At 45.3% G+C, this 19,170-nt stretch overlaps 1 non-coding gene across 1 annotated transcript; it reads left to right on the top strand.

Annotated features, from left to right (window-relative positions):
* The first annotated feature begins 17,542 nt into the window (after positions 1–17,542).
* trnal-cag (transfer RNA leucine (anticodon CAG)) lies at positions 17,543–17,625 on the top strand. Its single transcript has one exon. It is a non-coding gene; the product is annotated as a tRNA-Leu (tRNA).
* Positions 17,626–19,170: the final 1,545 nt, after the last annotated feature.

Genomic DNA, 19,170 nt, shown 5'->3' with positions numbered 1-19,170 from the left:
ACTTGCTTCGCGTTGTGCCGGCGAAACGCACATTTCTTGTCGCGTTGTGCCGGCGAAATGCACACTTCTTGGACCCCTGCATAACTGCTTGCAGTTCTAGTTATTAGGGGTCCAAGCCAACAGGTTGGATCCCTATTGTTTTTGTAAGGATTTTTTTTATTATTATTATTATTATTATTCCCCCCTAGAAGTGGGCCCACAGCCCAAACCGTAAATGGTGACGACACGCCAATTGCATGACTAGATCCAGGTCCCTGAGTTCTAGGCAGACGACAAAATCCAGACACGCCGGCCACTAGGTGGCGCTATACCAAGGGAATACGCGTTCGGGGCTATAACTCCCACACCGAACCTCCCACATTCAAAAACTTGTACGCACATATTCACTGGAGTCTGCTGCATCTTTTGGCCTAGGCCACGCCCATTTGCGTCTATAATTTTTTTTTGCAAAATCGCGAAAACCGCAAAACTGTTTTTTCGCTACTCCTCCCACATATCTTGACCAATTGACACCAAACTTTGCACACGACATCTTCAGACGCACACAACAATTTAAATAATAACACGTTTTTGATCAGACCTTCGACGACGAAACGGTAGCGTTTTGAATATTGGTTTATTAGCTAAATTAAACGTGGAAAATCAAAATTCCAAAGAAATCCAAAATTAGACATCGGATCAAGTCCAAATTTTACACACATGTTGGTGCTAACCTTACTGTCGTTCGATTAAAAATCAGGAATTTTTCGCCATTAGGGGGCGCAATAAACGAGGAAATTGTATATCTTCTAATTGGCCCAAGGAATGTTCTTCAAACTATAAGGAAACCATCAAGGGGCAAACCCGAGTCTATATAGAAAATATGGCCAAGAATTATTAATGTGGGCGGGAGTTATTTGACAAAGGATAATTCTCTTTGGAAAATTTCGCCACAGGGCGGCGCCAAAAAACGACGACAATGTCTATCTCCTATTTGGCCATGGAATGTTCTGAAAACGCGTTTTAGGCTATAACTCCCACACCGAAGCTCCCACAGTCAAAACCTTTATATCCACATGTTGTTCACGGTAGCGTTTTGAATACTTGCTTCGCGTTGTGCCGGCGAAACGCACATTTCTTGTCGCGTTGTGCCGGCGAAATGCACACTTCTTGGACCCCTGCATAACTGCTTGCAGTTCTAGTTATTAGGGGTCCAAGCCAACAGGTTGGATCCCTATTGTTTTTGTAAGGATTTTTTTTATTATTATTATTATTATTATTATTCCCCCCTAGAAGTGGGCCCACAGCCCAAACCGTAAATGGTGACGACACGCCAATTGCATGACTAGATCCAGGTCCCTGAGTTCTAGGCAGACGACAAAATCCAGACACGCCGGCCACTAGGTGGCGCTATACCAAAGGAAAACGCGTTTGGGGCTATAACTCCCACACCGAACCTCCCACAGTCAAAAACTTGTACGCACATATTCACTGGAGTCTGCTGCATCTTTTGGCCTAGGCCACGCCCATTTGCGTCTATAATTTTTTTTCGCAAAATCGCGAAAACCGCAAAACTGTTTTTTCACTACTCCTCCCACATATCTTCACCAATTGACACCAAACTTTGCACGCGACATCTTCAGACGCACACAACAATTTAAATAATAACACGTTTTTGATCAGACCTTCGACGACGAAACGGTAGCGTTTTGAATATTGGTTTATTAGCTAAATTAGACGTGGAATATCAAAAATCCAAAGAAATCCAAAATTAGACATCGGATCGAGTCCACATTTTACACACATGTTGGTGCTAACCTTAATGTCGTTTGATAAAAATTTCGGAAAATTTCGCCATTAGGGGGCGCAATAAACGAGGAAATTGTGTATCTTCTACAAAATTTCGCCGCAAAAACGCCACACTGACTTCTCGCTACTCCTACCACAGTCAAATCCTTTGTATCCACAGGTTCAGGGTAGCGTTTTGAACACATGCTTCGCGTTGTGCCGGCGAAACGCACATTTCTTGTCGCGTTGTGCCGGCGAAATGCACACTTCTTGGACCCCTGCATAACTGCTTGCAGTTCTAGTTAGGGGTCCAAGCCAACAGGTTGGATCCCTATTGTTTTTGTAAGGATTATTCCTATTATTATTCTTACCCCCCTAAAAGTTGGCCCACACCCCAAACCGTAAATGGTGCCGACACGCAAATTGCATGACTAGGTCCAGATCTGTTCGGACTAAGCAGACGACAAAATCCAGACCTGCCGGCCACTAGGTGGCGCTATAACAAGAAAATCGCGTTTGGGGCTATAACTCCCACACCGAACCTCCCACATTCAAAACCTTGAACACACAGATTCACTGGAGTCTGATGCATCTTTTGGCATAGGCCACGCCCATTTGCGTCCATAATTTTTTTTCGCAAAATGGCGAAAACCGCAAAACTGTTTTTTCCCTACTCCGCCCACATTTCTTGACCAATCGACACCAAACTTTGCACACGACATCGTCAGACGCACACGAAAAGAAAAACTATATACTTTTTTGATCCGACCTTCGACTACGAAACGGTAGCGTTTTGAATATTGCTTTATTAGCTACGTTTTACGTCAATACGCAAAAATTCAGAAAATACCAAAATTAGACATCGGATCAAGTCCAAATTTTAGACACATGTCGGTGCTACCCTTAATGGCGTTCAATAAAGAATTCGGAATATTTCGCCATTAGGGGGCGCAATAAACGAGGAAATTGTATATCTTCTAATTGGCCAAAGGAATGTTCTTCAAACTCAAGGGAAACCATCAAGGGGCAAACCCGAATCTATATAGAAAATATGGCCAAGAATTATTAATGTGGGCGGGAGTTTTTGGCAAAGGAAAATTGTCTTGGGAAAATTTCGCCAACAGGGCGGCGCCAAAAAACGACGACATTGTCTATCTCCTATTTGGCCAATGGAATGTTCTGAAAACGCGTTTTAGGCTATAACTCCCACACCGAAGCTCCCACAGTCAAAACCTTCATATCCACATGTTGTTCACGGTATGGTTTCGAATACTTGCTTCGCGTTGTGCCGGCGAAATGCACATTTCTTCTCGCGTTGTGCCGGCGAAATGCACACTTCTTGGACCCCTGCATAACTGCTTGCAGTTCTAGTTAGGGGTCCAAGCCAACAGGTTGGATCCCTATTGTTTTTGTAAGGATTATTATTATTATTATTCTTACCTCCCTAAAAGTGTGCCCACAGCCCAAACCGTAAATGGTGACGACACGCCAATTGCATGACTAGATCCAGATCTCTTCGGACTACGCAGACGACAAAATCCAGACACGCCGGCCACTAGGTGGCGCTATACCAAGGGAAAACGCGTTTGGGGCTATAACTCCCACACCGAAACTCCCACAGTCAAAAACTTGTACGCACATATTCACTGGAGTCTGCTGCATCTTTTGGCATAGGCCACGCCCATTTGCGTCTAGAATTTTTTTTCGCAAAATCGCGAAAACCGCAAAACTGTTTTTTCCCTACTCCGCCCACATTTCTTGACCAATCGACACCAAACACGACATCGTCAGACGCACACGAAAAGAAAAACTATATACTTTTTTGATCCGACCTTCGACTACGAAACGGTAGCGTTTTGAATATTGCTTTATTAGCTACGTTTTACGTCGATACGCAAAAATTCAGAAAATACCAAAATTAGACATCGGATCAAGTCCAAATTTTAGACACATGTCGGTGCTACCCTTAATGGCGTTCAATAAAGAATTCGGAATATTTCGCCATTAGGGGGCGCAATAAACGAGGAAATTGTATATCTTCTAATTGGCCAAAGGAATGTTCTTCAAACTCAAGGGAAACCATCAAGGGGCAAACCCGAATCTATATAGAAAATATGGCCAAGAATTATTAATGTGGGCGGGAGTTTTTGGCAAAGGAAAATTGTCTTGGGAAAATTTCGCCAACAGGGCGGCGCCAAAAAACGACGACATTGTCTATCTCCTATTTGGCCAATGGAATGTTCTGAAAACGCGTTTTAGGCTATAACTCCCACACCGAAGCTCCCACAGTCAAAACCTTTATATCCACATGTTGTTCACGGTAACGTTTTGAATACTTGCTTCGCGTTGTGCCGGCGAAATGCACATTTCTTGTCGCATTGTGCCGGCGAAATGCACGCTTCTTGGACCCCTGCATAACTGCTTGCAGTTCTAGTTAGGGGTCCAAGCCAACAGGTTGGATCCCTATTGTTTTTGTAAGGATTTTTATTATTAGGGGTCCAAGCCAACAGGTTGGATCCCTATTGTTTTTGTACGGATTATTATACTTCCTTCGTTAGAAGTGGTACTACAGCCCAAACCGTAAATGGTGCACACAAGCCAATTACATGACTAGATCCAGGTCCGTGAGGTGACGGCAGACGACAAAATCCAGACATGCCGGCCACTAGGTGGCGCTATACCAAGGAATACGCGTTTGGGGCTATAACTCCCACACCGAACCTCCCACAGTCAAAAACGTGTACGCACATATTCACTGGAGTCTGCTGCATCTTTTGGCATAGGCCACGCCCATTTGCGTCTATAATTTTTCTTCGCAAAATTGCGAAAACCGCAAAACTGTTTTTTCCCTACTCCTCCCACATTTCTTGACCAATCGACACCAAACTTTGCACACGGCATCTTGAGACGCACACGCAAAGAATTGATAGACACTTTTTTGATCCGACCTTCGACGACGAAACAGTAGCGTTTTGAATATTGGTTTATGAGCTAAATTAGACGTGGAAAATCAAAAATCCAAAAATATCCAAAAGTAGACATCGGATCGAGTCAAAATTTTACACACATGTTAGCGCTACCCTTAACGGCGTTCGAATAAAAAATCGGAAAATTACGCCCTAAGGGGGCGCTATAAACGAGGAAATTGTATATCTTCTAATTGGCCAAAGGAATGTTCTTCAAACTCAAGGGAAACCATCTAGGGGCAAACCCGAGTCTATATAGAAAATATGGCCAAGAATTATTAATATGGGCGGGAGTTATTTGGCAAAGGAAAATTGTCTTTGGAAAATGTCGCCACAGGGCGGCGCCAAAAAACGACGACATTGTCTATCTCCTATTTGGCCAATGGAATGTGCTGAAAACGCGTTTTAGGCTATAACTCCCACACCGAAGCTCCCACAGTCAAAACCTTTATATCCACATGTTGTTCACGGTAGCGTTTTGAACACATGCTTCGCGTTGTGCCGGCGAAACGCACATTTCTTGTCGCGTTGTGCCGGCGAAATGCACACTTCTTGGACCCCTGCATAACTGCTTGCAGTTCTAGTTATTATTATTATTTCCCTCTAGAAGTGGGCCCACAGCCCAAACCGTAAATGGTGCCGACACGCCAATTGCATGACTAGATCCAGGTCCGTGAACATTACGCAGACGACAAAATCCAGACACGCCGGTCACTAGGTGGCGCTATACCAAGGAATACGCGTTTGGGGCTATAACTCCCACACCAAACCTCCCAGAGTCAAAAACTTGTACGCACTTATTCACTGGAGTCTGCTGCATCTTTTGGCATAGGCCACGCCCATTTGCGTCTATAATTTTTTTTCGCAGAATCGCGAAAACCGCAAAACTGTTTTTTCGCTACTCCTCCCACACTTCTTGACCAATCGACACCAAACTTTGCACACGGCATCTTCAGACGCACACGCAAAGAAATGATAGACAGTTTTTTGATCCGACCTTTGACGACGAAACGGTAGAGTTTTGAATATTTGTTTAATAGCTAAATTAGACGTGGAAAATTAAAAATCCAAAAAAATCCAAAATTAGACATCGGAACGAGTCCAAATTCTACACACATGTTGGTGCTAACCTTAATGTCGTACGATAAAAGTTTCGGAAAATTTCGCCATTAGGGGGCGCAATAAACGAGGAAATTGTATATCTTCTAATTGGCCAAAGGAATGTTCTTCAAACTATGAGGGAACCATCACGGGGCAAACCCGAGTCTATATAAAAATTATGGTCAAGAATTATTAATGTGGGTGGGAGTTATTTGGAAAAGGAAAATTGTCTTTGGAAAATTTCGCCACAAGAGGGCGCAAAAAAACGACGAAATAATACATCTCCTAATCGCCAATGGAATGTTCTGAAAACGCGTTTTGGGCTATAACTCCCACACCGAACCTCCCAGAGTCAAAAACTTGTACGCACATATTCACTGGAGTCTGCTGAATCTTTTGGCCTAGGCCACGCCCATTTGCGTCCATAATTTTTTTTCGCAAAATGGCGAAAACCGCAAAACTGCTTTTTCCCTACTCCTCCCACATTTCTTGAACAATCGACACCAAACTTTGCACACGGCATCTTCAAACGCACACGCAAAGAAATGATAGACAGTTTTTTGATCCGACCTTCGACGACGAAACGGTATCATTTTGAATATTGGTTTATGAGCTAAATTAGACGTGGAAAATCAAAAAACCAAAAAGATCCAAAATTAGACATCGGATCGAGTCCAAATTCTACACACATGTTGGTGCTAACCTTAATGACGTTCGATAAAAATTTCGGAATATTTCGCCATTAGGGGGCGCAATAAACGAGGAAATTGTATATCTTCTACAAAATTTCGCCGCGAAAACGCTACACTGACTTCTCGCTACTCCTACCAGAGTCAAATCCTTTGTATCCACAGGTTCAGGGTAGCGTTTTGAACACATGCTTCGCTTTGTGCCGGCGAAACGCACATTTCTTGTTGCGTTGTGCCGGCGAAATGCACACTTCTTGGACCCCTGCATAACTGCTTGCAGTTCTAGTTATACTTACCTCCCTGAAACTGTGCCCACAGCCCAAACCGTAAATGGTGCCGACACGCCAATTGCATGATTAGATCCAGATCCGTGGGGACTACGCAGACGACAAAATCCAGACATGCCGGCCACTAGGTGGCGCTATACCAAGGAATACGCATTTGGGGCTATAACTCTCACACCGAACCTCCCACAGTCAAAAACTTGTACGCACATATTCACTGGAGTCTGCTGCATCTTTTGGCATAGGCCACGCCCATTTGCGTCCAGAATTTTTTTTCGCAAAATCGCGAAAACCGCAAAACAGTTTTTTCCCTACTCCTCCCACATTTCTTGACCAATCGACACCAAACTTTGCACACGGCATCTTCAGACGCACACGCAAAGAATGCTAGAACACTTTTTTGATCCGACCTTCGACGACGAAACGGTAGCGTTTTGAATATTGGTTTATGAGCTAAATTAGACGTGGAAAATCAAAAATCCAAAGAAATCCAAAATTAGACATCGGAACGAGTCCAAATTTTACACACATGTTGGTGCTAACCTTAATGTCGTACGATAAAAATTTCGGAAAATGTCGCCATTAGGGGGCGCCATAAACGAGGAAATTGTATATCTTCTAATTGGCCAAAGGAATGTTCTTCAAACTATGAGGGAACCATCACGGGGCAAACCCGAGTCTATATAAAAATTATGGTCAAGAATTATTAATGTGGGCGGGAGTTATTTGGAAAAGGAAAATTGTCTTTGCAAAATTTCGCCACAAGAGGGCGCAAAAAAAACGACGAAATAATACATCTCCTAATCGCCAATGGAATGTTCTGAAAACGCGTTTTGGGCTAAAACTCCCACACCGAACCTCCCACAGTCAAAACCTTTGTATCCACAGATTCACTGGAGTCAGCTGCATCTTTTGGCATACGCCGTTTCTCAGTTTCGAACACATGCTTTGCGTTGTGCCGGCGAAATGCACACTTCTTGGACCCCTGCATAACTGCTTGCAGTTCTAGTTAGGGGTCCAAGCCAACAGGTTGGATCCCTATTGTTTTTGTAAGGATTTTTATTATTATTATTATTATTATTATTTCCCTCTAGAAGTGGGCCCACAGCCCAAACCGTAAATGGTGCCGACACGCCAATTGCATGACTACATCCAGGTCCGTGAACATTACGCAGACCACAAAAATACAGACACGCCGGCCACTAGGTGGCGCTATACCAAGGGAAAACGCGTTTGGGGCTATAACTCCCACACCGAACCTCCCACAGTCCAAAAACTTGTACACACATATTCACTGGAGTCTGCTGCAACTTTTGGCATAGGCCACGCCCATTTGCGTCTGGAATTTTTTCTCGCAAAATTGTGAAAACCGCAAAACTGTATTTTCGCTACTCCTCCCACATTTCTTGACCAATCGACACCAAACTTTGCACACGGCATCTTCAGACGCACACGCATAGAAATGATAGACACTTTTTTGATCGGACCTTCGACGACGAAACGGTAGCGTTTTTAATATTTGTTTATTAGCTAAATTAGACGTGAAAACCCAAAATCCAAAAAAATCCAAAATTAGACATCGGATCGAGTCCAAATTCTACACACATGTTGGTGCTAACCTTAATGACGTTCGATAAAAATTTCGGAAAATTTCGTCATTAGGGGGCGCAATAAACGAGGAAATTGTATATCTTCTATTTGGCCAAAGGAATGTTCTTCAAACTCAAGAGAAACCATCAAGGGGCAAACCCGAGTCTATATAGAAAATATGGCCAAGAATTATTAATATGGGCGGGAGTTATTTGGCAAAGGAAAATTGTCCTTGGACAATTTCGCCACAGGGCGGCGCCAAAAAACGACGACATTGTCTATCTCCTATTTGGCCAATGGAATGTTCTGAAAACGCGTTTTAGGCTATCACTCCCACACCGAACCTCCCACAGTCAAAACCTTCATATCCACATGTTGTTCACGGTAGCGTTTTGAATACTTGCTTCGCGTTGTGCCGGCGAAACGCACATTTCTTGTCGCGTTGTGCCGGCGAAATGCACACTTCTTGGACCCCTGCATAACTGCTTGCAGTTCTAGTTATTATTATTATTCCCAAGTAGAAGTGGTACCACAGCCCAAACCGTAAATGGTGCACACACGCCAATTGCATGACTAGATCCAGGTACGTGAGTTCTAGGCAGACGACCAAATCCAGACATGCCGGCCACTAGGTGGCGCTATACCATGGAATACGCGTTTGCGGCTATAACTCCCACACCGAACCTCCCAGAGTCCAAAAACGTGTACGCACAGATGCACTGGAGTCTGCTGCATCTTTTGGCCTAGGCCACGCCCATTTGCGTCTATGAATATTTTTCGCTAAATCGCGAAAACCGCAAAACTGTTTTTTCGCTACTCCTCCCACATTTCTCGCCCGATCAACACCAAACTTTGCACACGACATCGTCTGACACACACAAAAAATAAAATTCGAACACTTTTTTGATCCGACCTTCGACGACGAAACGGTAGCGCTTGGAATATTGGTATATTAGCTAAATTAGACGTGGAAAATCAAAAATCCAAAGAAATCCAAAATTAGACATCGGATCGAGTCCAAATTTCACACACATGTTGGTGCTAACCTTAATGTCGTTCGATAAAAATTTCGGAAAATTTCGCCATTAGGGGGCACCATAAACAAGGATCGTTTATGGTGCCCCCTAGGATCGATTGTATATCTTCTACAAAATTTCGCCGCGAAAGCGCTACACTGACTTCTCGCTACTCCTACCACAGTCAAATCCTTTGTATCCACAGGTTCAGGGTAGCGTTTCGAACACATGCTTCGCGTTGTGCCGGCGGAACACACATTTCTTGTCGCGTTGTGCCGGCGAAATGCACACTTCTTGGACCCCTGCATAACTGCTTGCAGTTCTAGTTAATCTTTATTAGCTGAATGGGAAATGCAATATTTTAGGACCGATTCACCGTTAAACGTGTTTCTAATAACATTTCTAGCGAGAAATATACTTTTTACTTGCATAATCATCAGTCAGTGATTGTGTCTGATCTTTAGTTTTATAGTTATTAGGATTTGATCGGCTCGCTCGCATGTTTCAACAACGTCAGGTTGTTAGGAATAGGGACGCTGCCTTCGCTAAACTAGCAGCTCCCGTGCTTCCTGCGTTTGTGTTATTAAACTGTTACTTTATGCAACTTTTAATGATATCATCTTGTTAGAAACATGTATATCTGAGAGCCAACCCAGTCGCCAAAAGCATACGTTAACAGTGTACGTTTCGTGAACACTGGATTACGTCGCATTTCAACATAAAATAGCGTGTTATACACACACACGCACGCACACACACACAAGCACACACACGCACACGCAGACACACACAGACACAGACACACACACACACACACACACACACACGCACACGGTGCATTTCGCTGCTAAAACAACAACAAAAAAATATTCCCTCAAATATTATTACTAAAGAACCGTTTTCCGAAGAACGAAATGTAAACCAATGCATTCTGAATGGGAGTGTTTCTCCGATTTTTCCATGCTACACAGAACGAAATGTAAACCCATGCAAATAAAGACTTCATGGTCATAATAATTTAAATATCATTAATCTCCTGAGTAGTAATCAAGATGCTATACAGAGACTTTGGTGCCAAAGTTATCTGTGGATCCAATCTCACTGAAGAATTCATTATAAAAACAGGAGTCAAGCAAGGCTGTTTGCTATCCCCACTACTTTTCTCACTTTGCATAGACTGGCTTATGAAAGAAACAAAGGGAAACAACAAAAGAGGAATATCGTGGACATTCACAGAAATTCTGGAGGACATTGATTTTGCAGATGATATTGCTTTGTTAGCCCATCGCCAAAAGGACATCCAAGGCAAAACAGAAGACTTAGCAACATATGGCAAACAGATTGGGCCAAATATCAACAGTGACAAGACTAAAGTCATGAAAATAAACTCAAAATCCAACCAGCCGCTCACCATCAATAACATGAACGTGGAAGAGGTGCAAGAATTCACCTATTTAGGCAGTAAAATAACAACAGATGGAGATTCAGGGGCAGATGTCCAGGGCAGGATCAATAAGGCTAGGGGAGCGTTTGCAGCACTAAGAAAAAATATGGAAGACTTCAAAGATCAGCATAAAGACAAAGCTGAGGATATTCAAGAGCAACGTCCTGTATGGAGCAGAATCATGGAAAGTGACACAGACCATCTGCCACAAGCTAGATATATTCCAGACTCGAAGCCTTAGGAGGATACTGGGAATATTTTGGCCTAGGACAATCTCAAATGAAGACCTCTACAGTAGAACAGACATGAGACCCCTGTCAAATGTTATCAAAAACAGAAGGTGGATGTGGATCGGACATGTGTGCAGAATGGACCCAAGCGCTATCCCAAGGGTGGCCATGAGATGGACACCACCTGGGACAAGAAAACAAGGCCGACCAAAAGAGACATGGAGAAGATCTGTGGAGAAGGAGATGTAACAACTGGGATGGTCCTGGGGCCAAGTGCAACATTGGGCAACAGACAGGCAGCATTGGCGTTCGTTGGTGAAGACCTTATGTGCTACCAAGCACGAAGAGGACTAACTAACTAATCTCCTGAGTGTGTTGGGTGGTATTCTATTTTTTTCAACGGGGCTGGTGCCGTCTCCTTTTGACCTTTTGACCCCAGACTTCTGGGGGAATAGCTGAATCAATTCATTAGTCAATCAGAAGCATGTAATTATATCTTCCCGGTGGCGTAGGAGGACGAACAAGGTGTCCTTCAACATCTACGCTTCCAGGCGATTGCAACACATGAGCATATTCGAACAAGTTTAATGGTAGTAATTAGCTGTCGAAATTGGAGGCCTTAATCAATAATGAGCAGCTATTGATTTGCTTCCCAATAAAAAATTGTGACAAATGACATGTTATTTAGCATCTGCACGTTGAGCTGAGTCCAATGACACCAAGCATGACACTCTAGCTAATGGTAACATGTATTTTACATGGTACACCTAGGTCTAGGACATGATCTCGGTGTAGCAAGAGGGCGAGCTTGATCTCATTGGACTCAGCTTAACGTGTAGATGCTAATTAACATGTAATTTGTCAAAAATCTCCATCGGGAAGCAAATCTATAGCTGGTCATTATTGATAAAGGCCTCCAAAATCGACAGCTAATTACTACCCCGAAACATATTCAAATATGATCATGTGTGGCACTGTTGCAATCGTCTCGAAACGTAGATGTCAAAGGACACCTTGTTTGCCCTGTTGCACGACCGGGAAGATATTTTCATACTTCTAATGGATTGATTCATGTTTTAAGGTTCTCGGAGTGAGACTTTAAGCGGCTGCAGCAGAAGTGTTGAGACGAAAGATGATATCAAGACATTAATAGAATATTCCCATTCACATTATGATTCTTCGTCATAACATCCGACCAAACATCCTTTACATTCACCGAGCGAAGATTATGAAAGTCCAGGCCCCCCCTTCCTGCACTCGGGGTCCGACAGGGCCAAGATAGGACCTTCCTATCTCAAAAACTGTTTTTCAACCACATTCTGAACCATTAGGTCTCGCAGGCAACACTTCTGAAGGGGCTTTGTCCAAATGACAGTCCATTTGGGAAAACTTTCTTTCTCTATGGGCTAGAACTACAAATCTTGGATATTTCGTTCTCGGGGCCCCGGGAAATGTGTGTAAACATTTTAGCATCCCTAGCTATCTCGAAAAGGCCGGAAAAGGGGCGTGACCTCCAACAGTACAGTCACTGTACATAAGACAGAGGTTAGTTTCTAGGCCCCATTTTTTGCGGGATGGAGGTGTACATTTGTGGCTTAATGTGTGTAGACACCAGTGGCGGCTGGTGGTTTTTAAAGTGAGGGAGGAAGGACTGCGCGCTTGGTTGCCATTGGCCTGCTTGCACTGTTGGTGTATGGTGGCATAAGAATGTGAGACTCGAGTTGTTTCAGGGTGTTTTGGTGAACTACAAAATAGCAGGGAGGGAGTTATGTGAACAAAATGTATACAAAGCCACCAGTGGCATCACTGTAATTTGAGAAGGAAAGGATGCAAAGCATATTAGTCAAATCAGGCCTACTATTGATTTGTAAAAGTAAATAAAATAATCTGGGCCTATTATTGGGCCTATTTTTGCCCTCACTGACTGAAGTTATTTAGCTATGTTTATTTTCAGTTACAATTGCTTGTAATGCTACCAGTAAGTCATGCGTACCTAGCAAACCATGTAGCACTCACAACACTGACGTTGCCATTACTTCTGATGACCTTGATTTTGGGAAGTGGTCTACCTCTTTCTGAATGAATGGAATGGTTTTTGTAATAAGACGTTAACAATGTCCTCCGTTTCCAATGTTTCCATTGTGCATTTAGGATCTCGCTATCGCAGATTTCACTTACTCTGCGTCTCTCAGACTGAGCACCGCGGCAATGCAGACCGGGTTTGTTTTCGACAGCGTTGCCAGATTGGGCAGATTTCCCGCCCAATGATAATTTTTCCAGCCTAACATGGTTAAAAGTAGCCCAATTGGGTGGGAAATCGGACCAATCTGGCAACACTGCTCAACATCCAGGGATCCTGCTTATTGGTTCATAGCGCAGACGGATAGATTTTTGCGCGAATCAGACCCCTCAAGGTCCCACCCACTCAGAGGAGGATTTTCCTCCTCTCTCCCATTGAAACCCATGTTATCCACCGGCCGCCAGTACTTTCGGGAAAATGAATGGGAGTGGACGGCGGCAGAGGGAGGACGTTCCTCCCTGAAGTAATTGTCAATAGGCGATAGGGGGTGCTAATGTCCCTTTACCCAGGGAAACGAACATTATATATTCAAAGGCAATAAAGTAGTCATATTTAAGGGCATTCATTACAATAGTCGGGGCAATCTAAATTTTTTATTCTCAACAATATTAGGGAGGATCTTCCTCCCTCTCCTCAATGGAGAAGCCTCCACTGGTAGACACAGCTGGCCTGTGGCCACGTCTTTGAAGTCTGGGGTCAAAAGGTCAAAAGGAGCCGGCACCACGCCGCTTATGAGATAACAAAAAGTGAATCTGTATTTCTCTCATAACATTTTGTCATTAATGAAGAGAGGCCTGATTCTCAGATATGCATGTTGGACTGTTAGGGTATAGGTCTGGGAAGAACTTCAGGCCAAAATCTTGCAAGCGAGCCGCTGGGTGCAGGTGCAACGAGATGGAGCACTTGCTGAGTCATTTCCTGTAGGGCTGGAGCCACAGGTTGAAGCGTATATGCGTCCTTTGAAACCCACTTTGATATATAAGAGACCCCAAGGTACAGTTTACTTAAATGTTCTCGCCTCAGTCACCTATTGCATCACTTCCTTTAGGGCTTCGGCCTCCTAATTGATCATTGTAGTATAATTGAATGCCCTCTTTCATATTATTACGTATTTCTTCAAGGAAAGGTTCAAAATCCGGGATTGCTTTAACTCAGTTTATTGTTAAAGTCTGCATGTTTCGGCATGGTAACTGGCTATGGAACGAAAGTCTAGGAATCGTGTAGAACACGTGTGAGAGATAATAACTCTGGCTACTATGGGCCACGGGCAGAGGCCCGTGACCCTTCGCGGGTGTCGCTGAAAATCTCTGGCCCCTTCACCTAGTGGGCACAGGTAAGGGACCGTCAAGTGGGCGTGGCCTAGTGGGCGTGGTGGCTTCGGCTTCTTCAGGTGATGCCTTCTGTGGTGGAGCCGCCTTCAATAAGGTCTTGCTCCCCTAGTGGCTATGTATAGTATTTACGGCTTATATGTTTGGTCCTGCTTCATTTGGTCTATGTGTGGGTAGCTTAGATTCTTAAAATACGTAACAATATTATATGATACTTCCACCACTGGGACGTGGCAACAACTCTCCAAATCCATATTGGGGGGGGGGAATGCTTTTGGACAGTAGGGGTGTACACTAGACATAAATAGGAAGCAAACTCAGGAGAAGGAATGACCTCTCACAAATATTTATTGAATAAATTGTTTCAAATAACCCTGCCTCGTTAAATCAATGAACTCGGTGTTTTGCTTTCAAAAATAGGTTATAGAAGAAGTCTAATCTGCAGAAAATAAAAACATCCAAGCTGCCTTTTAAGGATACCTCGGAATATCTGTCTATTTTTTAACCGTCGGACCCCAGTTTACGACAAAAACAACAACATTTACGGCAGCTCCTTTGCCGCGTGGTTTTTAGAGCCATGTAAGGATTAGAGGGGGCGGTCGATAGCAACCACCATAGCAACCATGACGGCCAAGTGACTGGATGCAGCCCCGTTGAAAAAAATAGAATGCCACCCAACACACTCAGGAGATTAATGATATTTAAATTATTATGACCATGAAGTCTTTATTTGCATGGGTTTACATTTCGTTCTGTGTAGCATGGAAAAATCTGAGAAACACTCCCATTCAGAATGCATTGGTTTACATTTCGTTCTTTGGAAAACGGTTCTTTAGTAATAATATTTGGGTAAAATTTTTTTTTGTTTTAGCAGCGAAATGCACCGTGTGCGTCTGTGTGTGCGTCTGTGTGTGCGTCTGTGTCTGTGTGTGTGTCTGTGCGTGCGTGTGCGTGTGTGTGCTTGTGTGTGTGTGCGTGCGTGTGTGTATAACACGCTATTTTATGTTGAATGGCGACGTAATCCAGTGTTCACGAAACGTACACTGTCAACGTATGCTTTTGGCGACTGGGTTGGCTCTCAGATATACCTGTTTCTAACAAGATGATATCATTAAAAGTTACATAAAGTAACAGTTTAATAACACAAACGCAGGAAGCACGTGAGCTGCTAGTTTAGCGAAAGGAGCGTCCCTATTCCTAACAACCTGACGTTGTTGAAACATGCGAGCGAGCCGATCAAATCCTAATAACTATAAAACTAAAGATCAGACACAATCACTGACTGAAGATTATGCAAGTAAAAAGTATATTTCTCGCTAGAAATGGTATTAGAAACACGTTTAACGCTGAATCGGTCCTAAAATATTGCATTTCCCATTCAGATAATAAAGATTAATAAAGATCATACACATTCACTGACTGAAGATTATGTAAGGAAAATGTAAATTTCTCGCTAGAAATGTCATTAGAAACGCGTTTAATGGTGTATCTGTCCTAAAATATTGCATTTCCCATTCAGATAATAAAGATTAATATAAGCTACGCCGTGTTCCGGAGCCGCGGGGGATTCTGGGAATTGGGGTTGTCAGTTGACAAATGGGGCTTTTGTTAACTTGTTTTGTTGTTAGGATTAAGTGGGGTTAATGGGTTCGGGATGTTATGTGGTTGTGTGTTGTTCTATTAACATTGTTTGTGTGTTCATTGTTGTCGACACCGTCACCGAGAGTGACGTGACCATCGTTTCGTGCAGCTGTTCCGTGTTGAAGTCTCGTTCACTAAAAACCAACTCTCGTTGTCGAGCGTTCAATAAAAACCAACTCTCGTTGTCGAGCGTGCCCCCCCCTACAAACGTGTCTCCCCCCCCCCCCCTCAACAAACGTTTCGTCGTCCCCCCCCTCAACAAAAGTGTGTCGTCGTCCCCCCCTCCCCGTTCAACAACAGTCCACCTCCCCCCCCCCCTAAACAATCGTGTCCACAATTTGCCGCGAAAGCCGTGAAACCCAAACCCCGAAACCCGCCTCCACAGCGGCACGTGTGGATACTGTAGGTATAACACGCTATTTTTTACGTTGAAATGCTACGTATCCAGTGTTCATGGAAACGTACACCGTCAACGTTTTTTCTTGGCGACTGGGTTGGATCATGATACAAGTAACCTGCAATAGCCGAACTGGCATACAGTGGAGCCTGACAGAGCAGCTAGAAGATCTGGATTTTGCTGATGACCTGGCACTACTGGCTCACACACATCAACAGATGCAGGAAAAATCAGGCAAGCTAGAGGATACCGCTGCTCTGCTCGGGCTCAAAATTAACTCATCAAAAACCAAAGTAATGAGAATTAACAGCAACAACAACACTCCTATAACCATGAACCAAAACCAACTAGAGGAAGTAGCCAGCTTCACATACCTGGGGACTATCATTTCTGTGGATGGTGGTACAGAGGAGGACGTCCGAGCCAGAATTGGAAAGGCAAGGGCAACATTCAACATGCTCAACAATATCTGGAAGATGAAAAACCTGTCACTCAAGACCAAACTACAAATCTTCAACTCAAACGTCAAGTCCCCCCTTCTATATGGCTCTGAAACCTGGAAGACCACCACTAACATACTCAGTAAGCTGCAGACTTTCACCAACCGGTGCCTCAGACGCCTCCTGGGAATCTACTGGCCCAACACCATCTCAAACGCCAACCTGTGGGAACTCACCAAACAAGAAACAATAGAAACCCAAATCCGGAGGAGGAAATGGAAGTGGATTGGCCATACACTCAGAAGACAGAAGTCAATCATGAAGCAAGCCCTAACCTGGAACCCACAGGGCAAGAGGAAGAGAGGCAGACCGAGAACCACCTGGAGAAGAACCACAGAACAGGAAATTAAGAAAGAAGGGCTGTCCTGGCCTCAACTGGCGTGGAGGGCCCAAGACAGGAGAGGATGGAGGGGTTTCGTCGATGGCCTATGTTCCTTTGGGAACTTAAGGCCTAAGTAAGAAAAAAAAAGTGTATTGTGTTTCTTGATTTTAAATGGATTTAGTCATACGTCAGGATGGCCGAGCGGTCTAAGGCGCTGCGTTCAGGTCGCAGTCTCCTCTGGAGGCGTGGGTTCGAATCCCACTTCTGACAGGATGTTTGGTTTTCGTTGATTATGATTATCTGTTCAAACTTTAAGGAGGTTTAATGGCGGTTGTATGGCACGGTTGGAGGCTCCTCCAGCTGTCGGCAAGTACGATGCGCTCAAGGCGTTCCTGGTGGACCTTTTTGAACTGTCGGAGCTGGAGAAGGCGGACCGCCTGCTTTCCCTGAACGGCCTGGGCGACAGCAAACCGTCCGAGTTGAGGAGGATGCTGGCTGTGCTGGGCTCGGCGGATCCCTCCTTCCTTTTCGCCCACATCTTCCTGCGGCAGCTTCCAGCACCCGTGCGAACCGCACTGGCCAGCTCACCCCTCTTTGCCTCCAAGGACTACCGGGCGGTGGCTGTGGAGGCCGACAGGATTTTCCTCGCCAACAGGCAGCAGTTTGTTCATGCGCTGTTGCCCCCCCAGCACACGTCGGCCCCGTTTCCGCCCCCCGTGTACGACCCGGACACCGCAGCCGCTGTGACCGCCCGCCGACAGCGTGACGACGGGTGTTGTTACTACCACGCCAGGTTTGGGGCCAAGGCCAAGCAGTGTCGCCAGCCTTGCAGTTTTGGGGCCCCGGGAAAAGCCCGGGCCAGCGCTCATTAACAGCTGTGAGCGCTGGTCGGGACTGCAGGCTGTTGTTCGTCACTCACACCTTGTCCGGCCGGCGGCTTCTGGTCGATTCTGGGGCTCAGCGCAGCATCCTGCCGGCAACGCCTGTGGACACTATGGCTGGCAGCCATGGCCCCGCGATGGACGCCGCCAACGGCACACCCATTCGTACCTACGGCACGAGGTATGTGGATGTGTGTTTCGGCAGCCGGCGTTTTGGCTGGGATTTCGTCATGGCTGCCTATCTAAGCCACTCCTGGGGGCGGATTTCCTCTGCGCATACAGGCTGCTGGTGGATGTTACGAACTGCCGCCTGATCGACGCCCTCTCCTTTGCTTCGTTCCCCTGCATGCTGGGGGGGGTGGGGGGGCTTTGTCTTGCGAACACGTTTGCCACCGGGGACCTGTATCAACGCCTGCTGGCTGAGTTTCCTGACATCCCCACGCCCACGTTTTCATCGGCTGTGGCTAAGCATGGTGTGGAGCACTACATCACCACGGTTGGCCCACCGGTCTATGCATGGGCCCGCCGCCTCGACTCTGCCAAGCTCGCGATCGCCAGGGAGGAGTTCGCCACCATGGAGCGCCTCGGCATCGTACGCCGTTCCAATAGTCCGTGGGCCTCCCCCCTGCACATGGTGACCAAGGCTGATGGCGGTTGGCGTCCCTGTGGTGTTTCTGTCGCTTGAATAACGCCACCACCCCCGACCGGTACCCGGTACCGCACATTCAGGATTTCTCCCCCCACCTGGCTGGCGCCGCCGTCTTTTCAAAGGTGGACCAGTGCCCGTCCCCCCGCAGGATGTCCCCAAGACGGCGGTAATCACGCTCTTTGGACTTTTTGAATTCCTGAGGATGCCTTTCGGCCTCGGGTGCAGCACAGACGTTCCAGCGCCTCGTGGATTCTGTGCTGCGGGACATGCCGTTCCTGTTCGTCT

The sequence above is a fragment of the Gadus morhua genome, chromosome 2 (genome assembly GCF_902167405.1).
Source record: "Gadus morhua chromosome 2, gadMor3.0, whole genome shotgun sequence".
Classification (NCBI taxonomy): domain Eukaryota; kingdom Metazoa; phylum Chordata; class Actinopteri; order Gadiformes; family Gadidae; genus Gadus; species Gadus morhua.
Note: the sequence above shows the minus strand (reverse complement) of the source record. Positions and strands in the feature narration are given on the sequence as shown.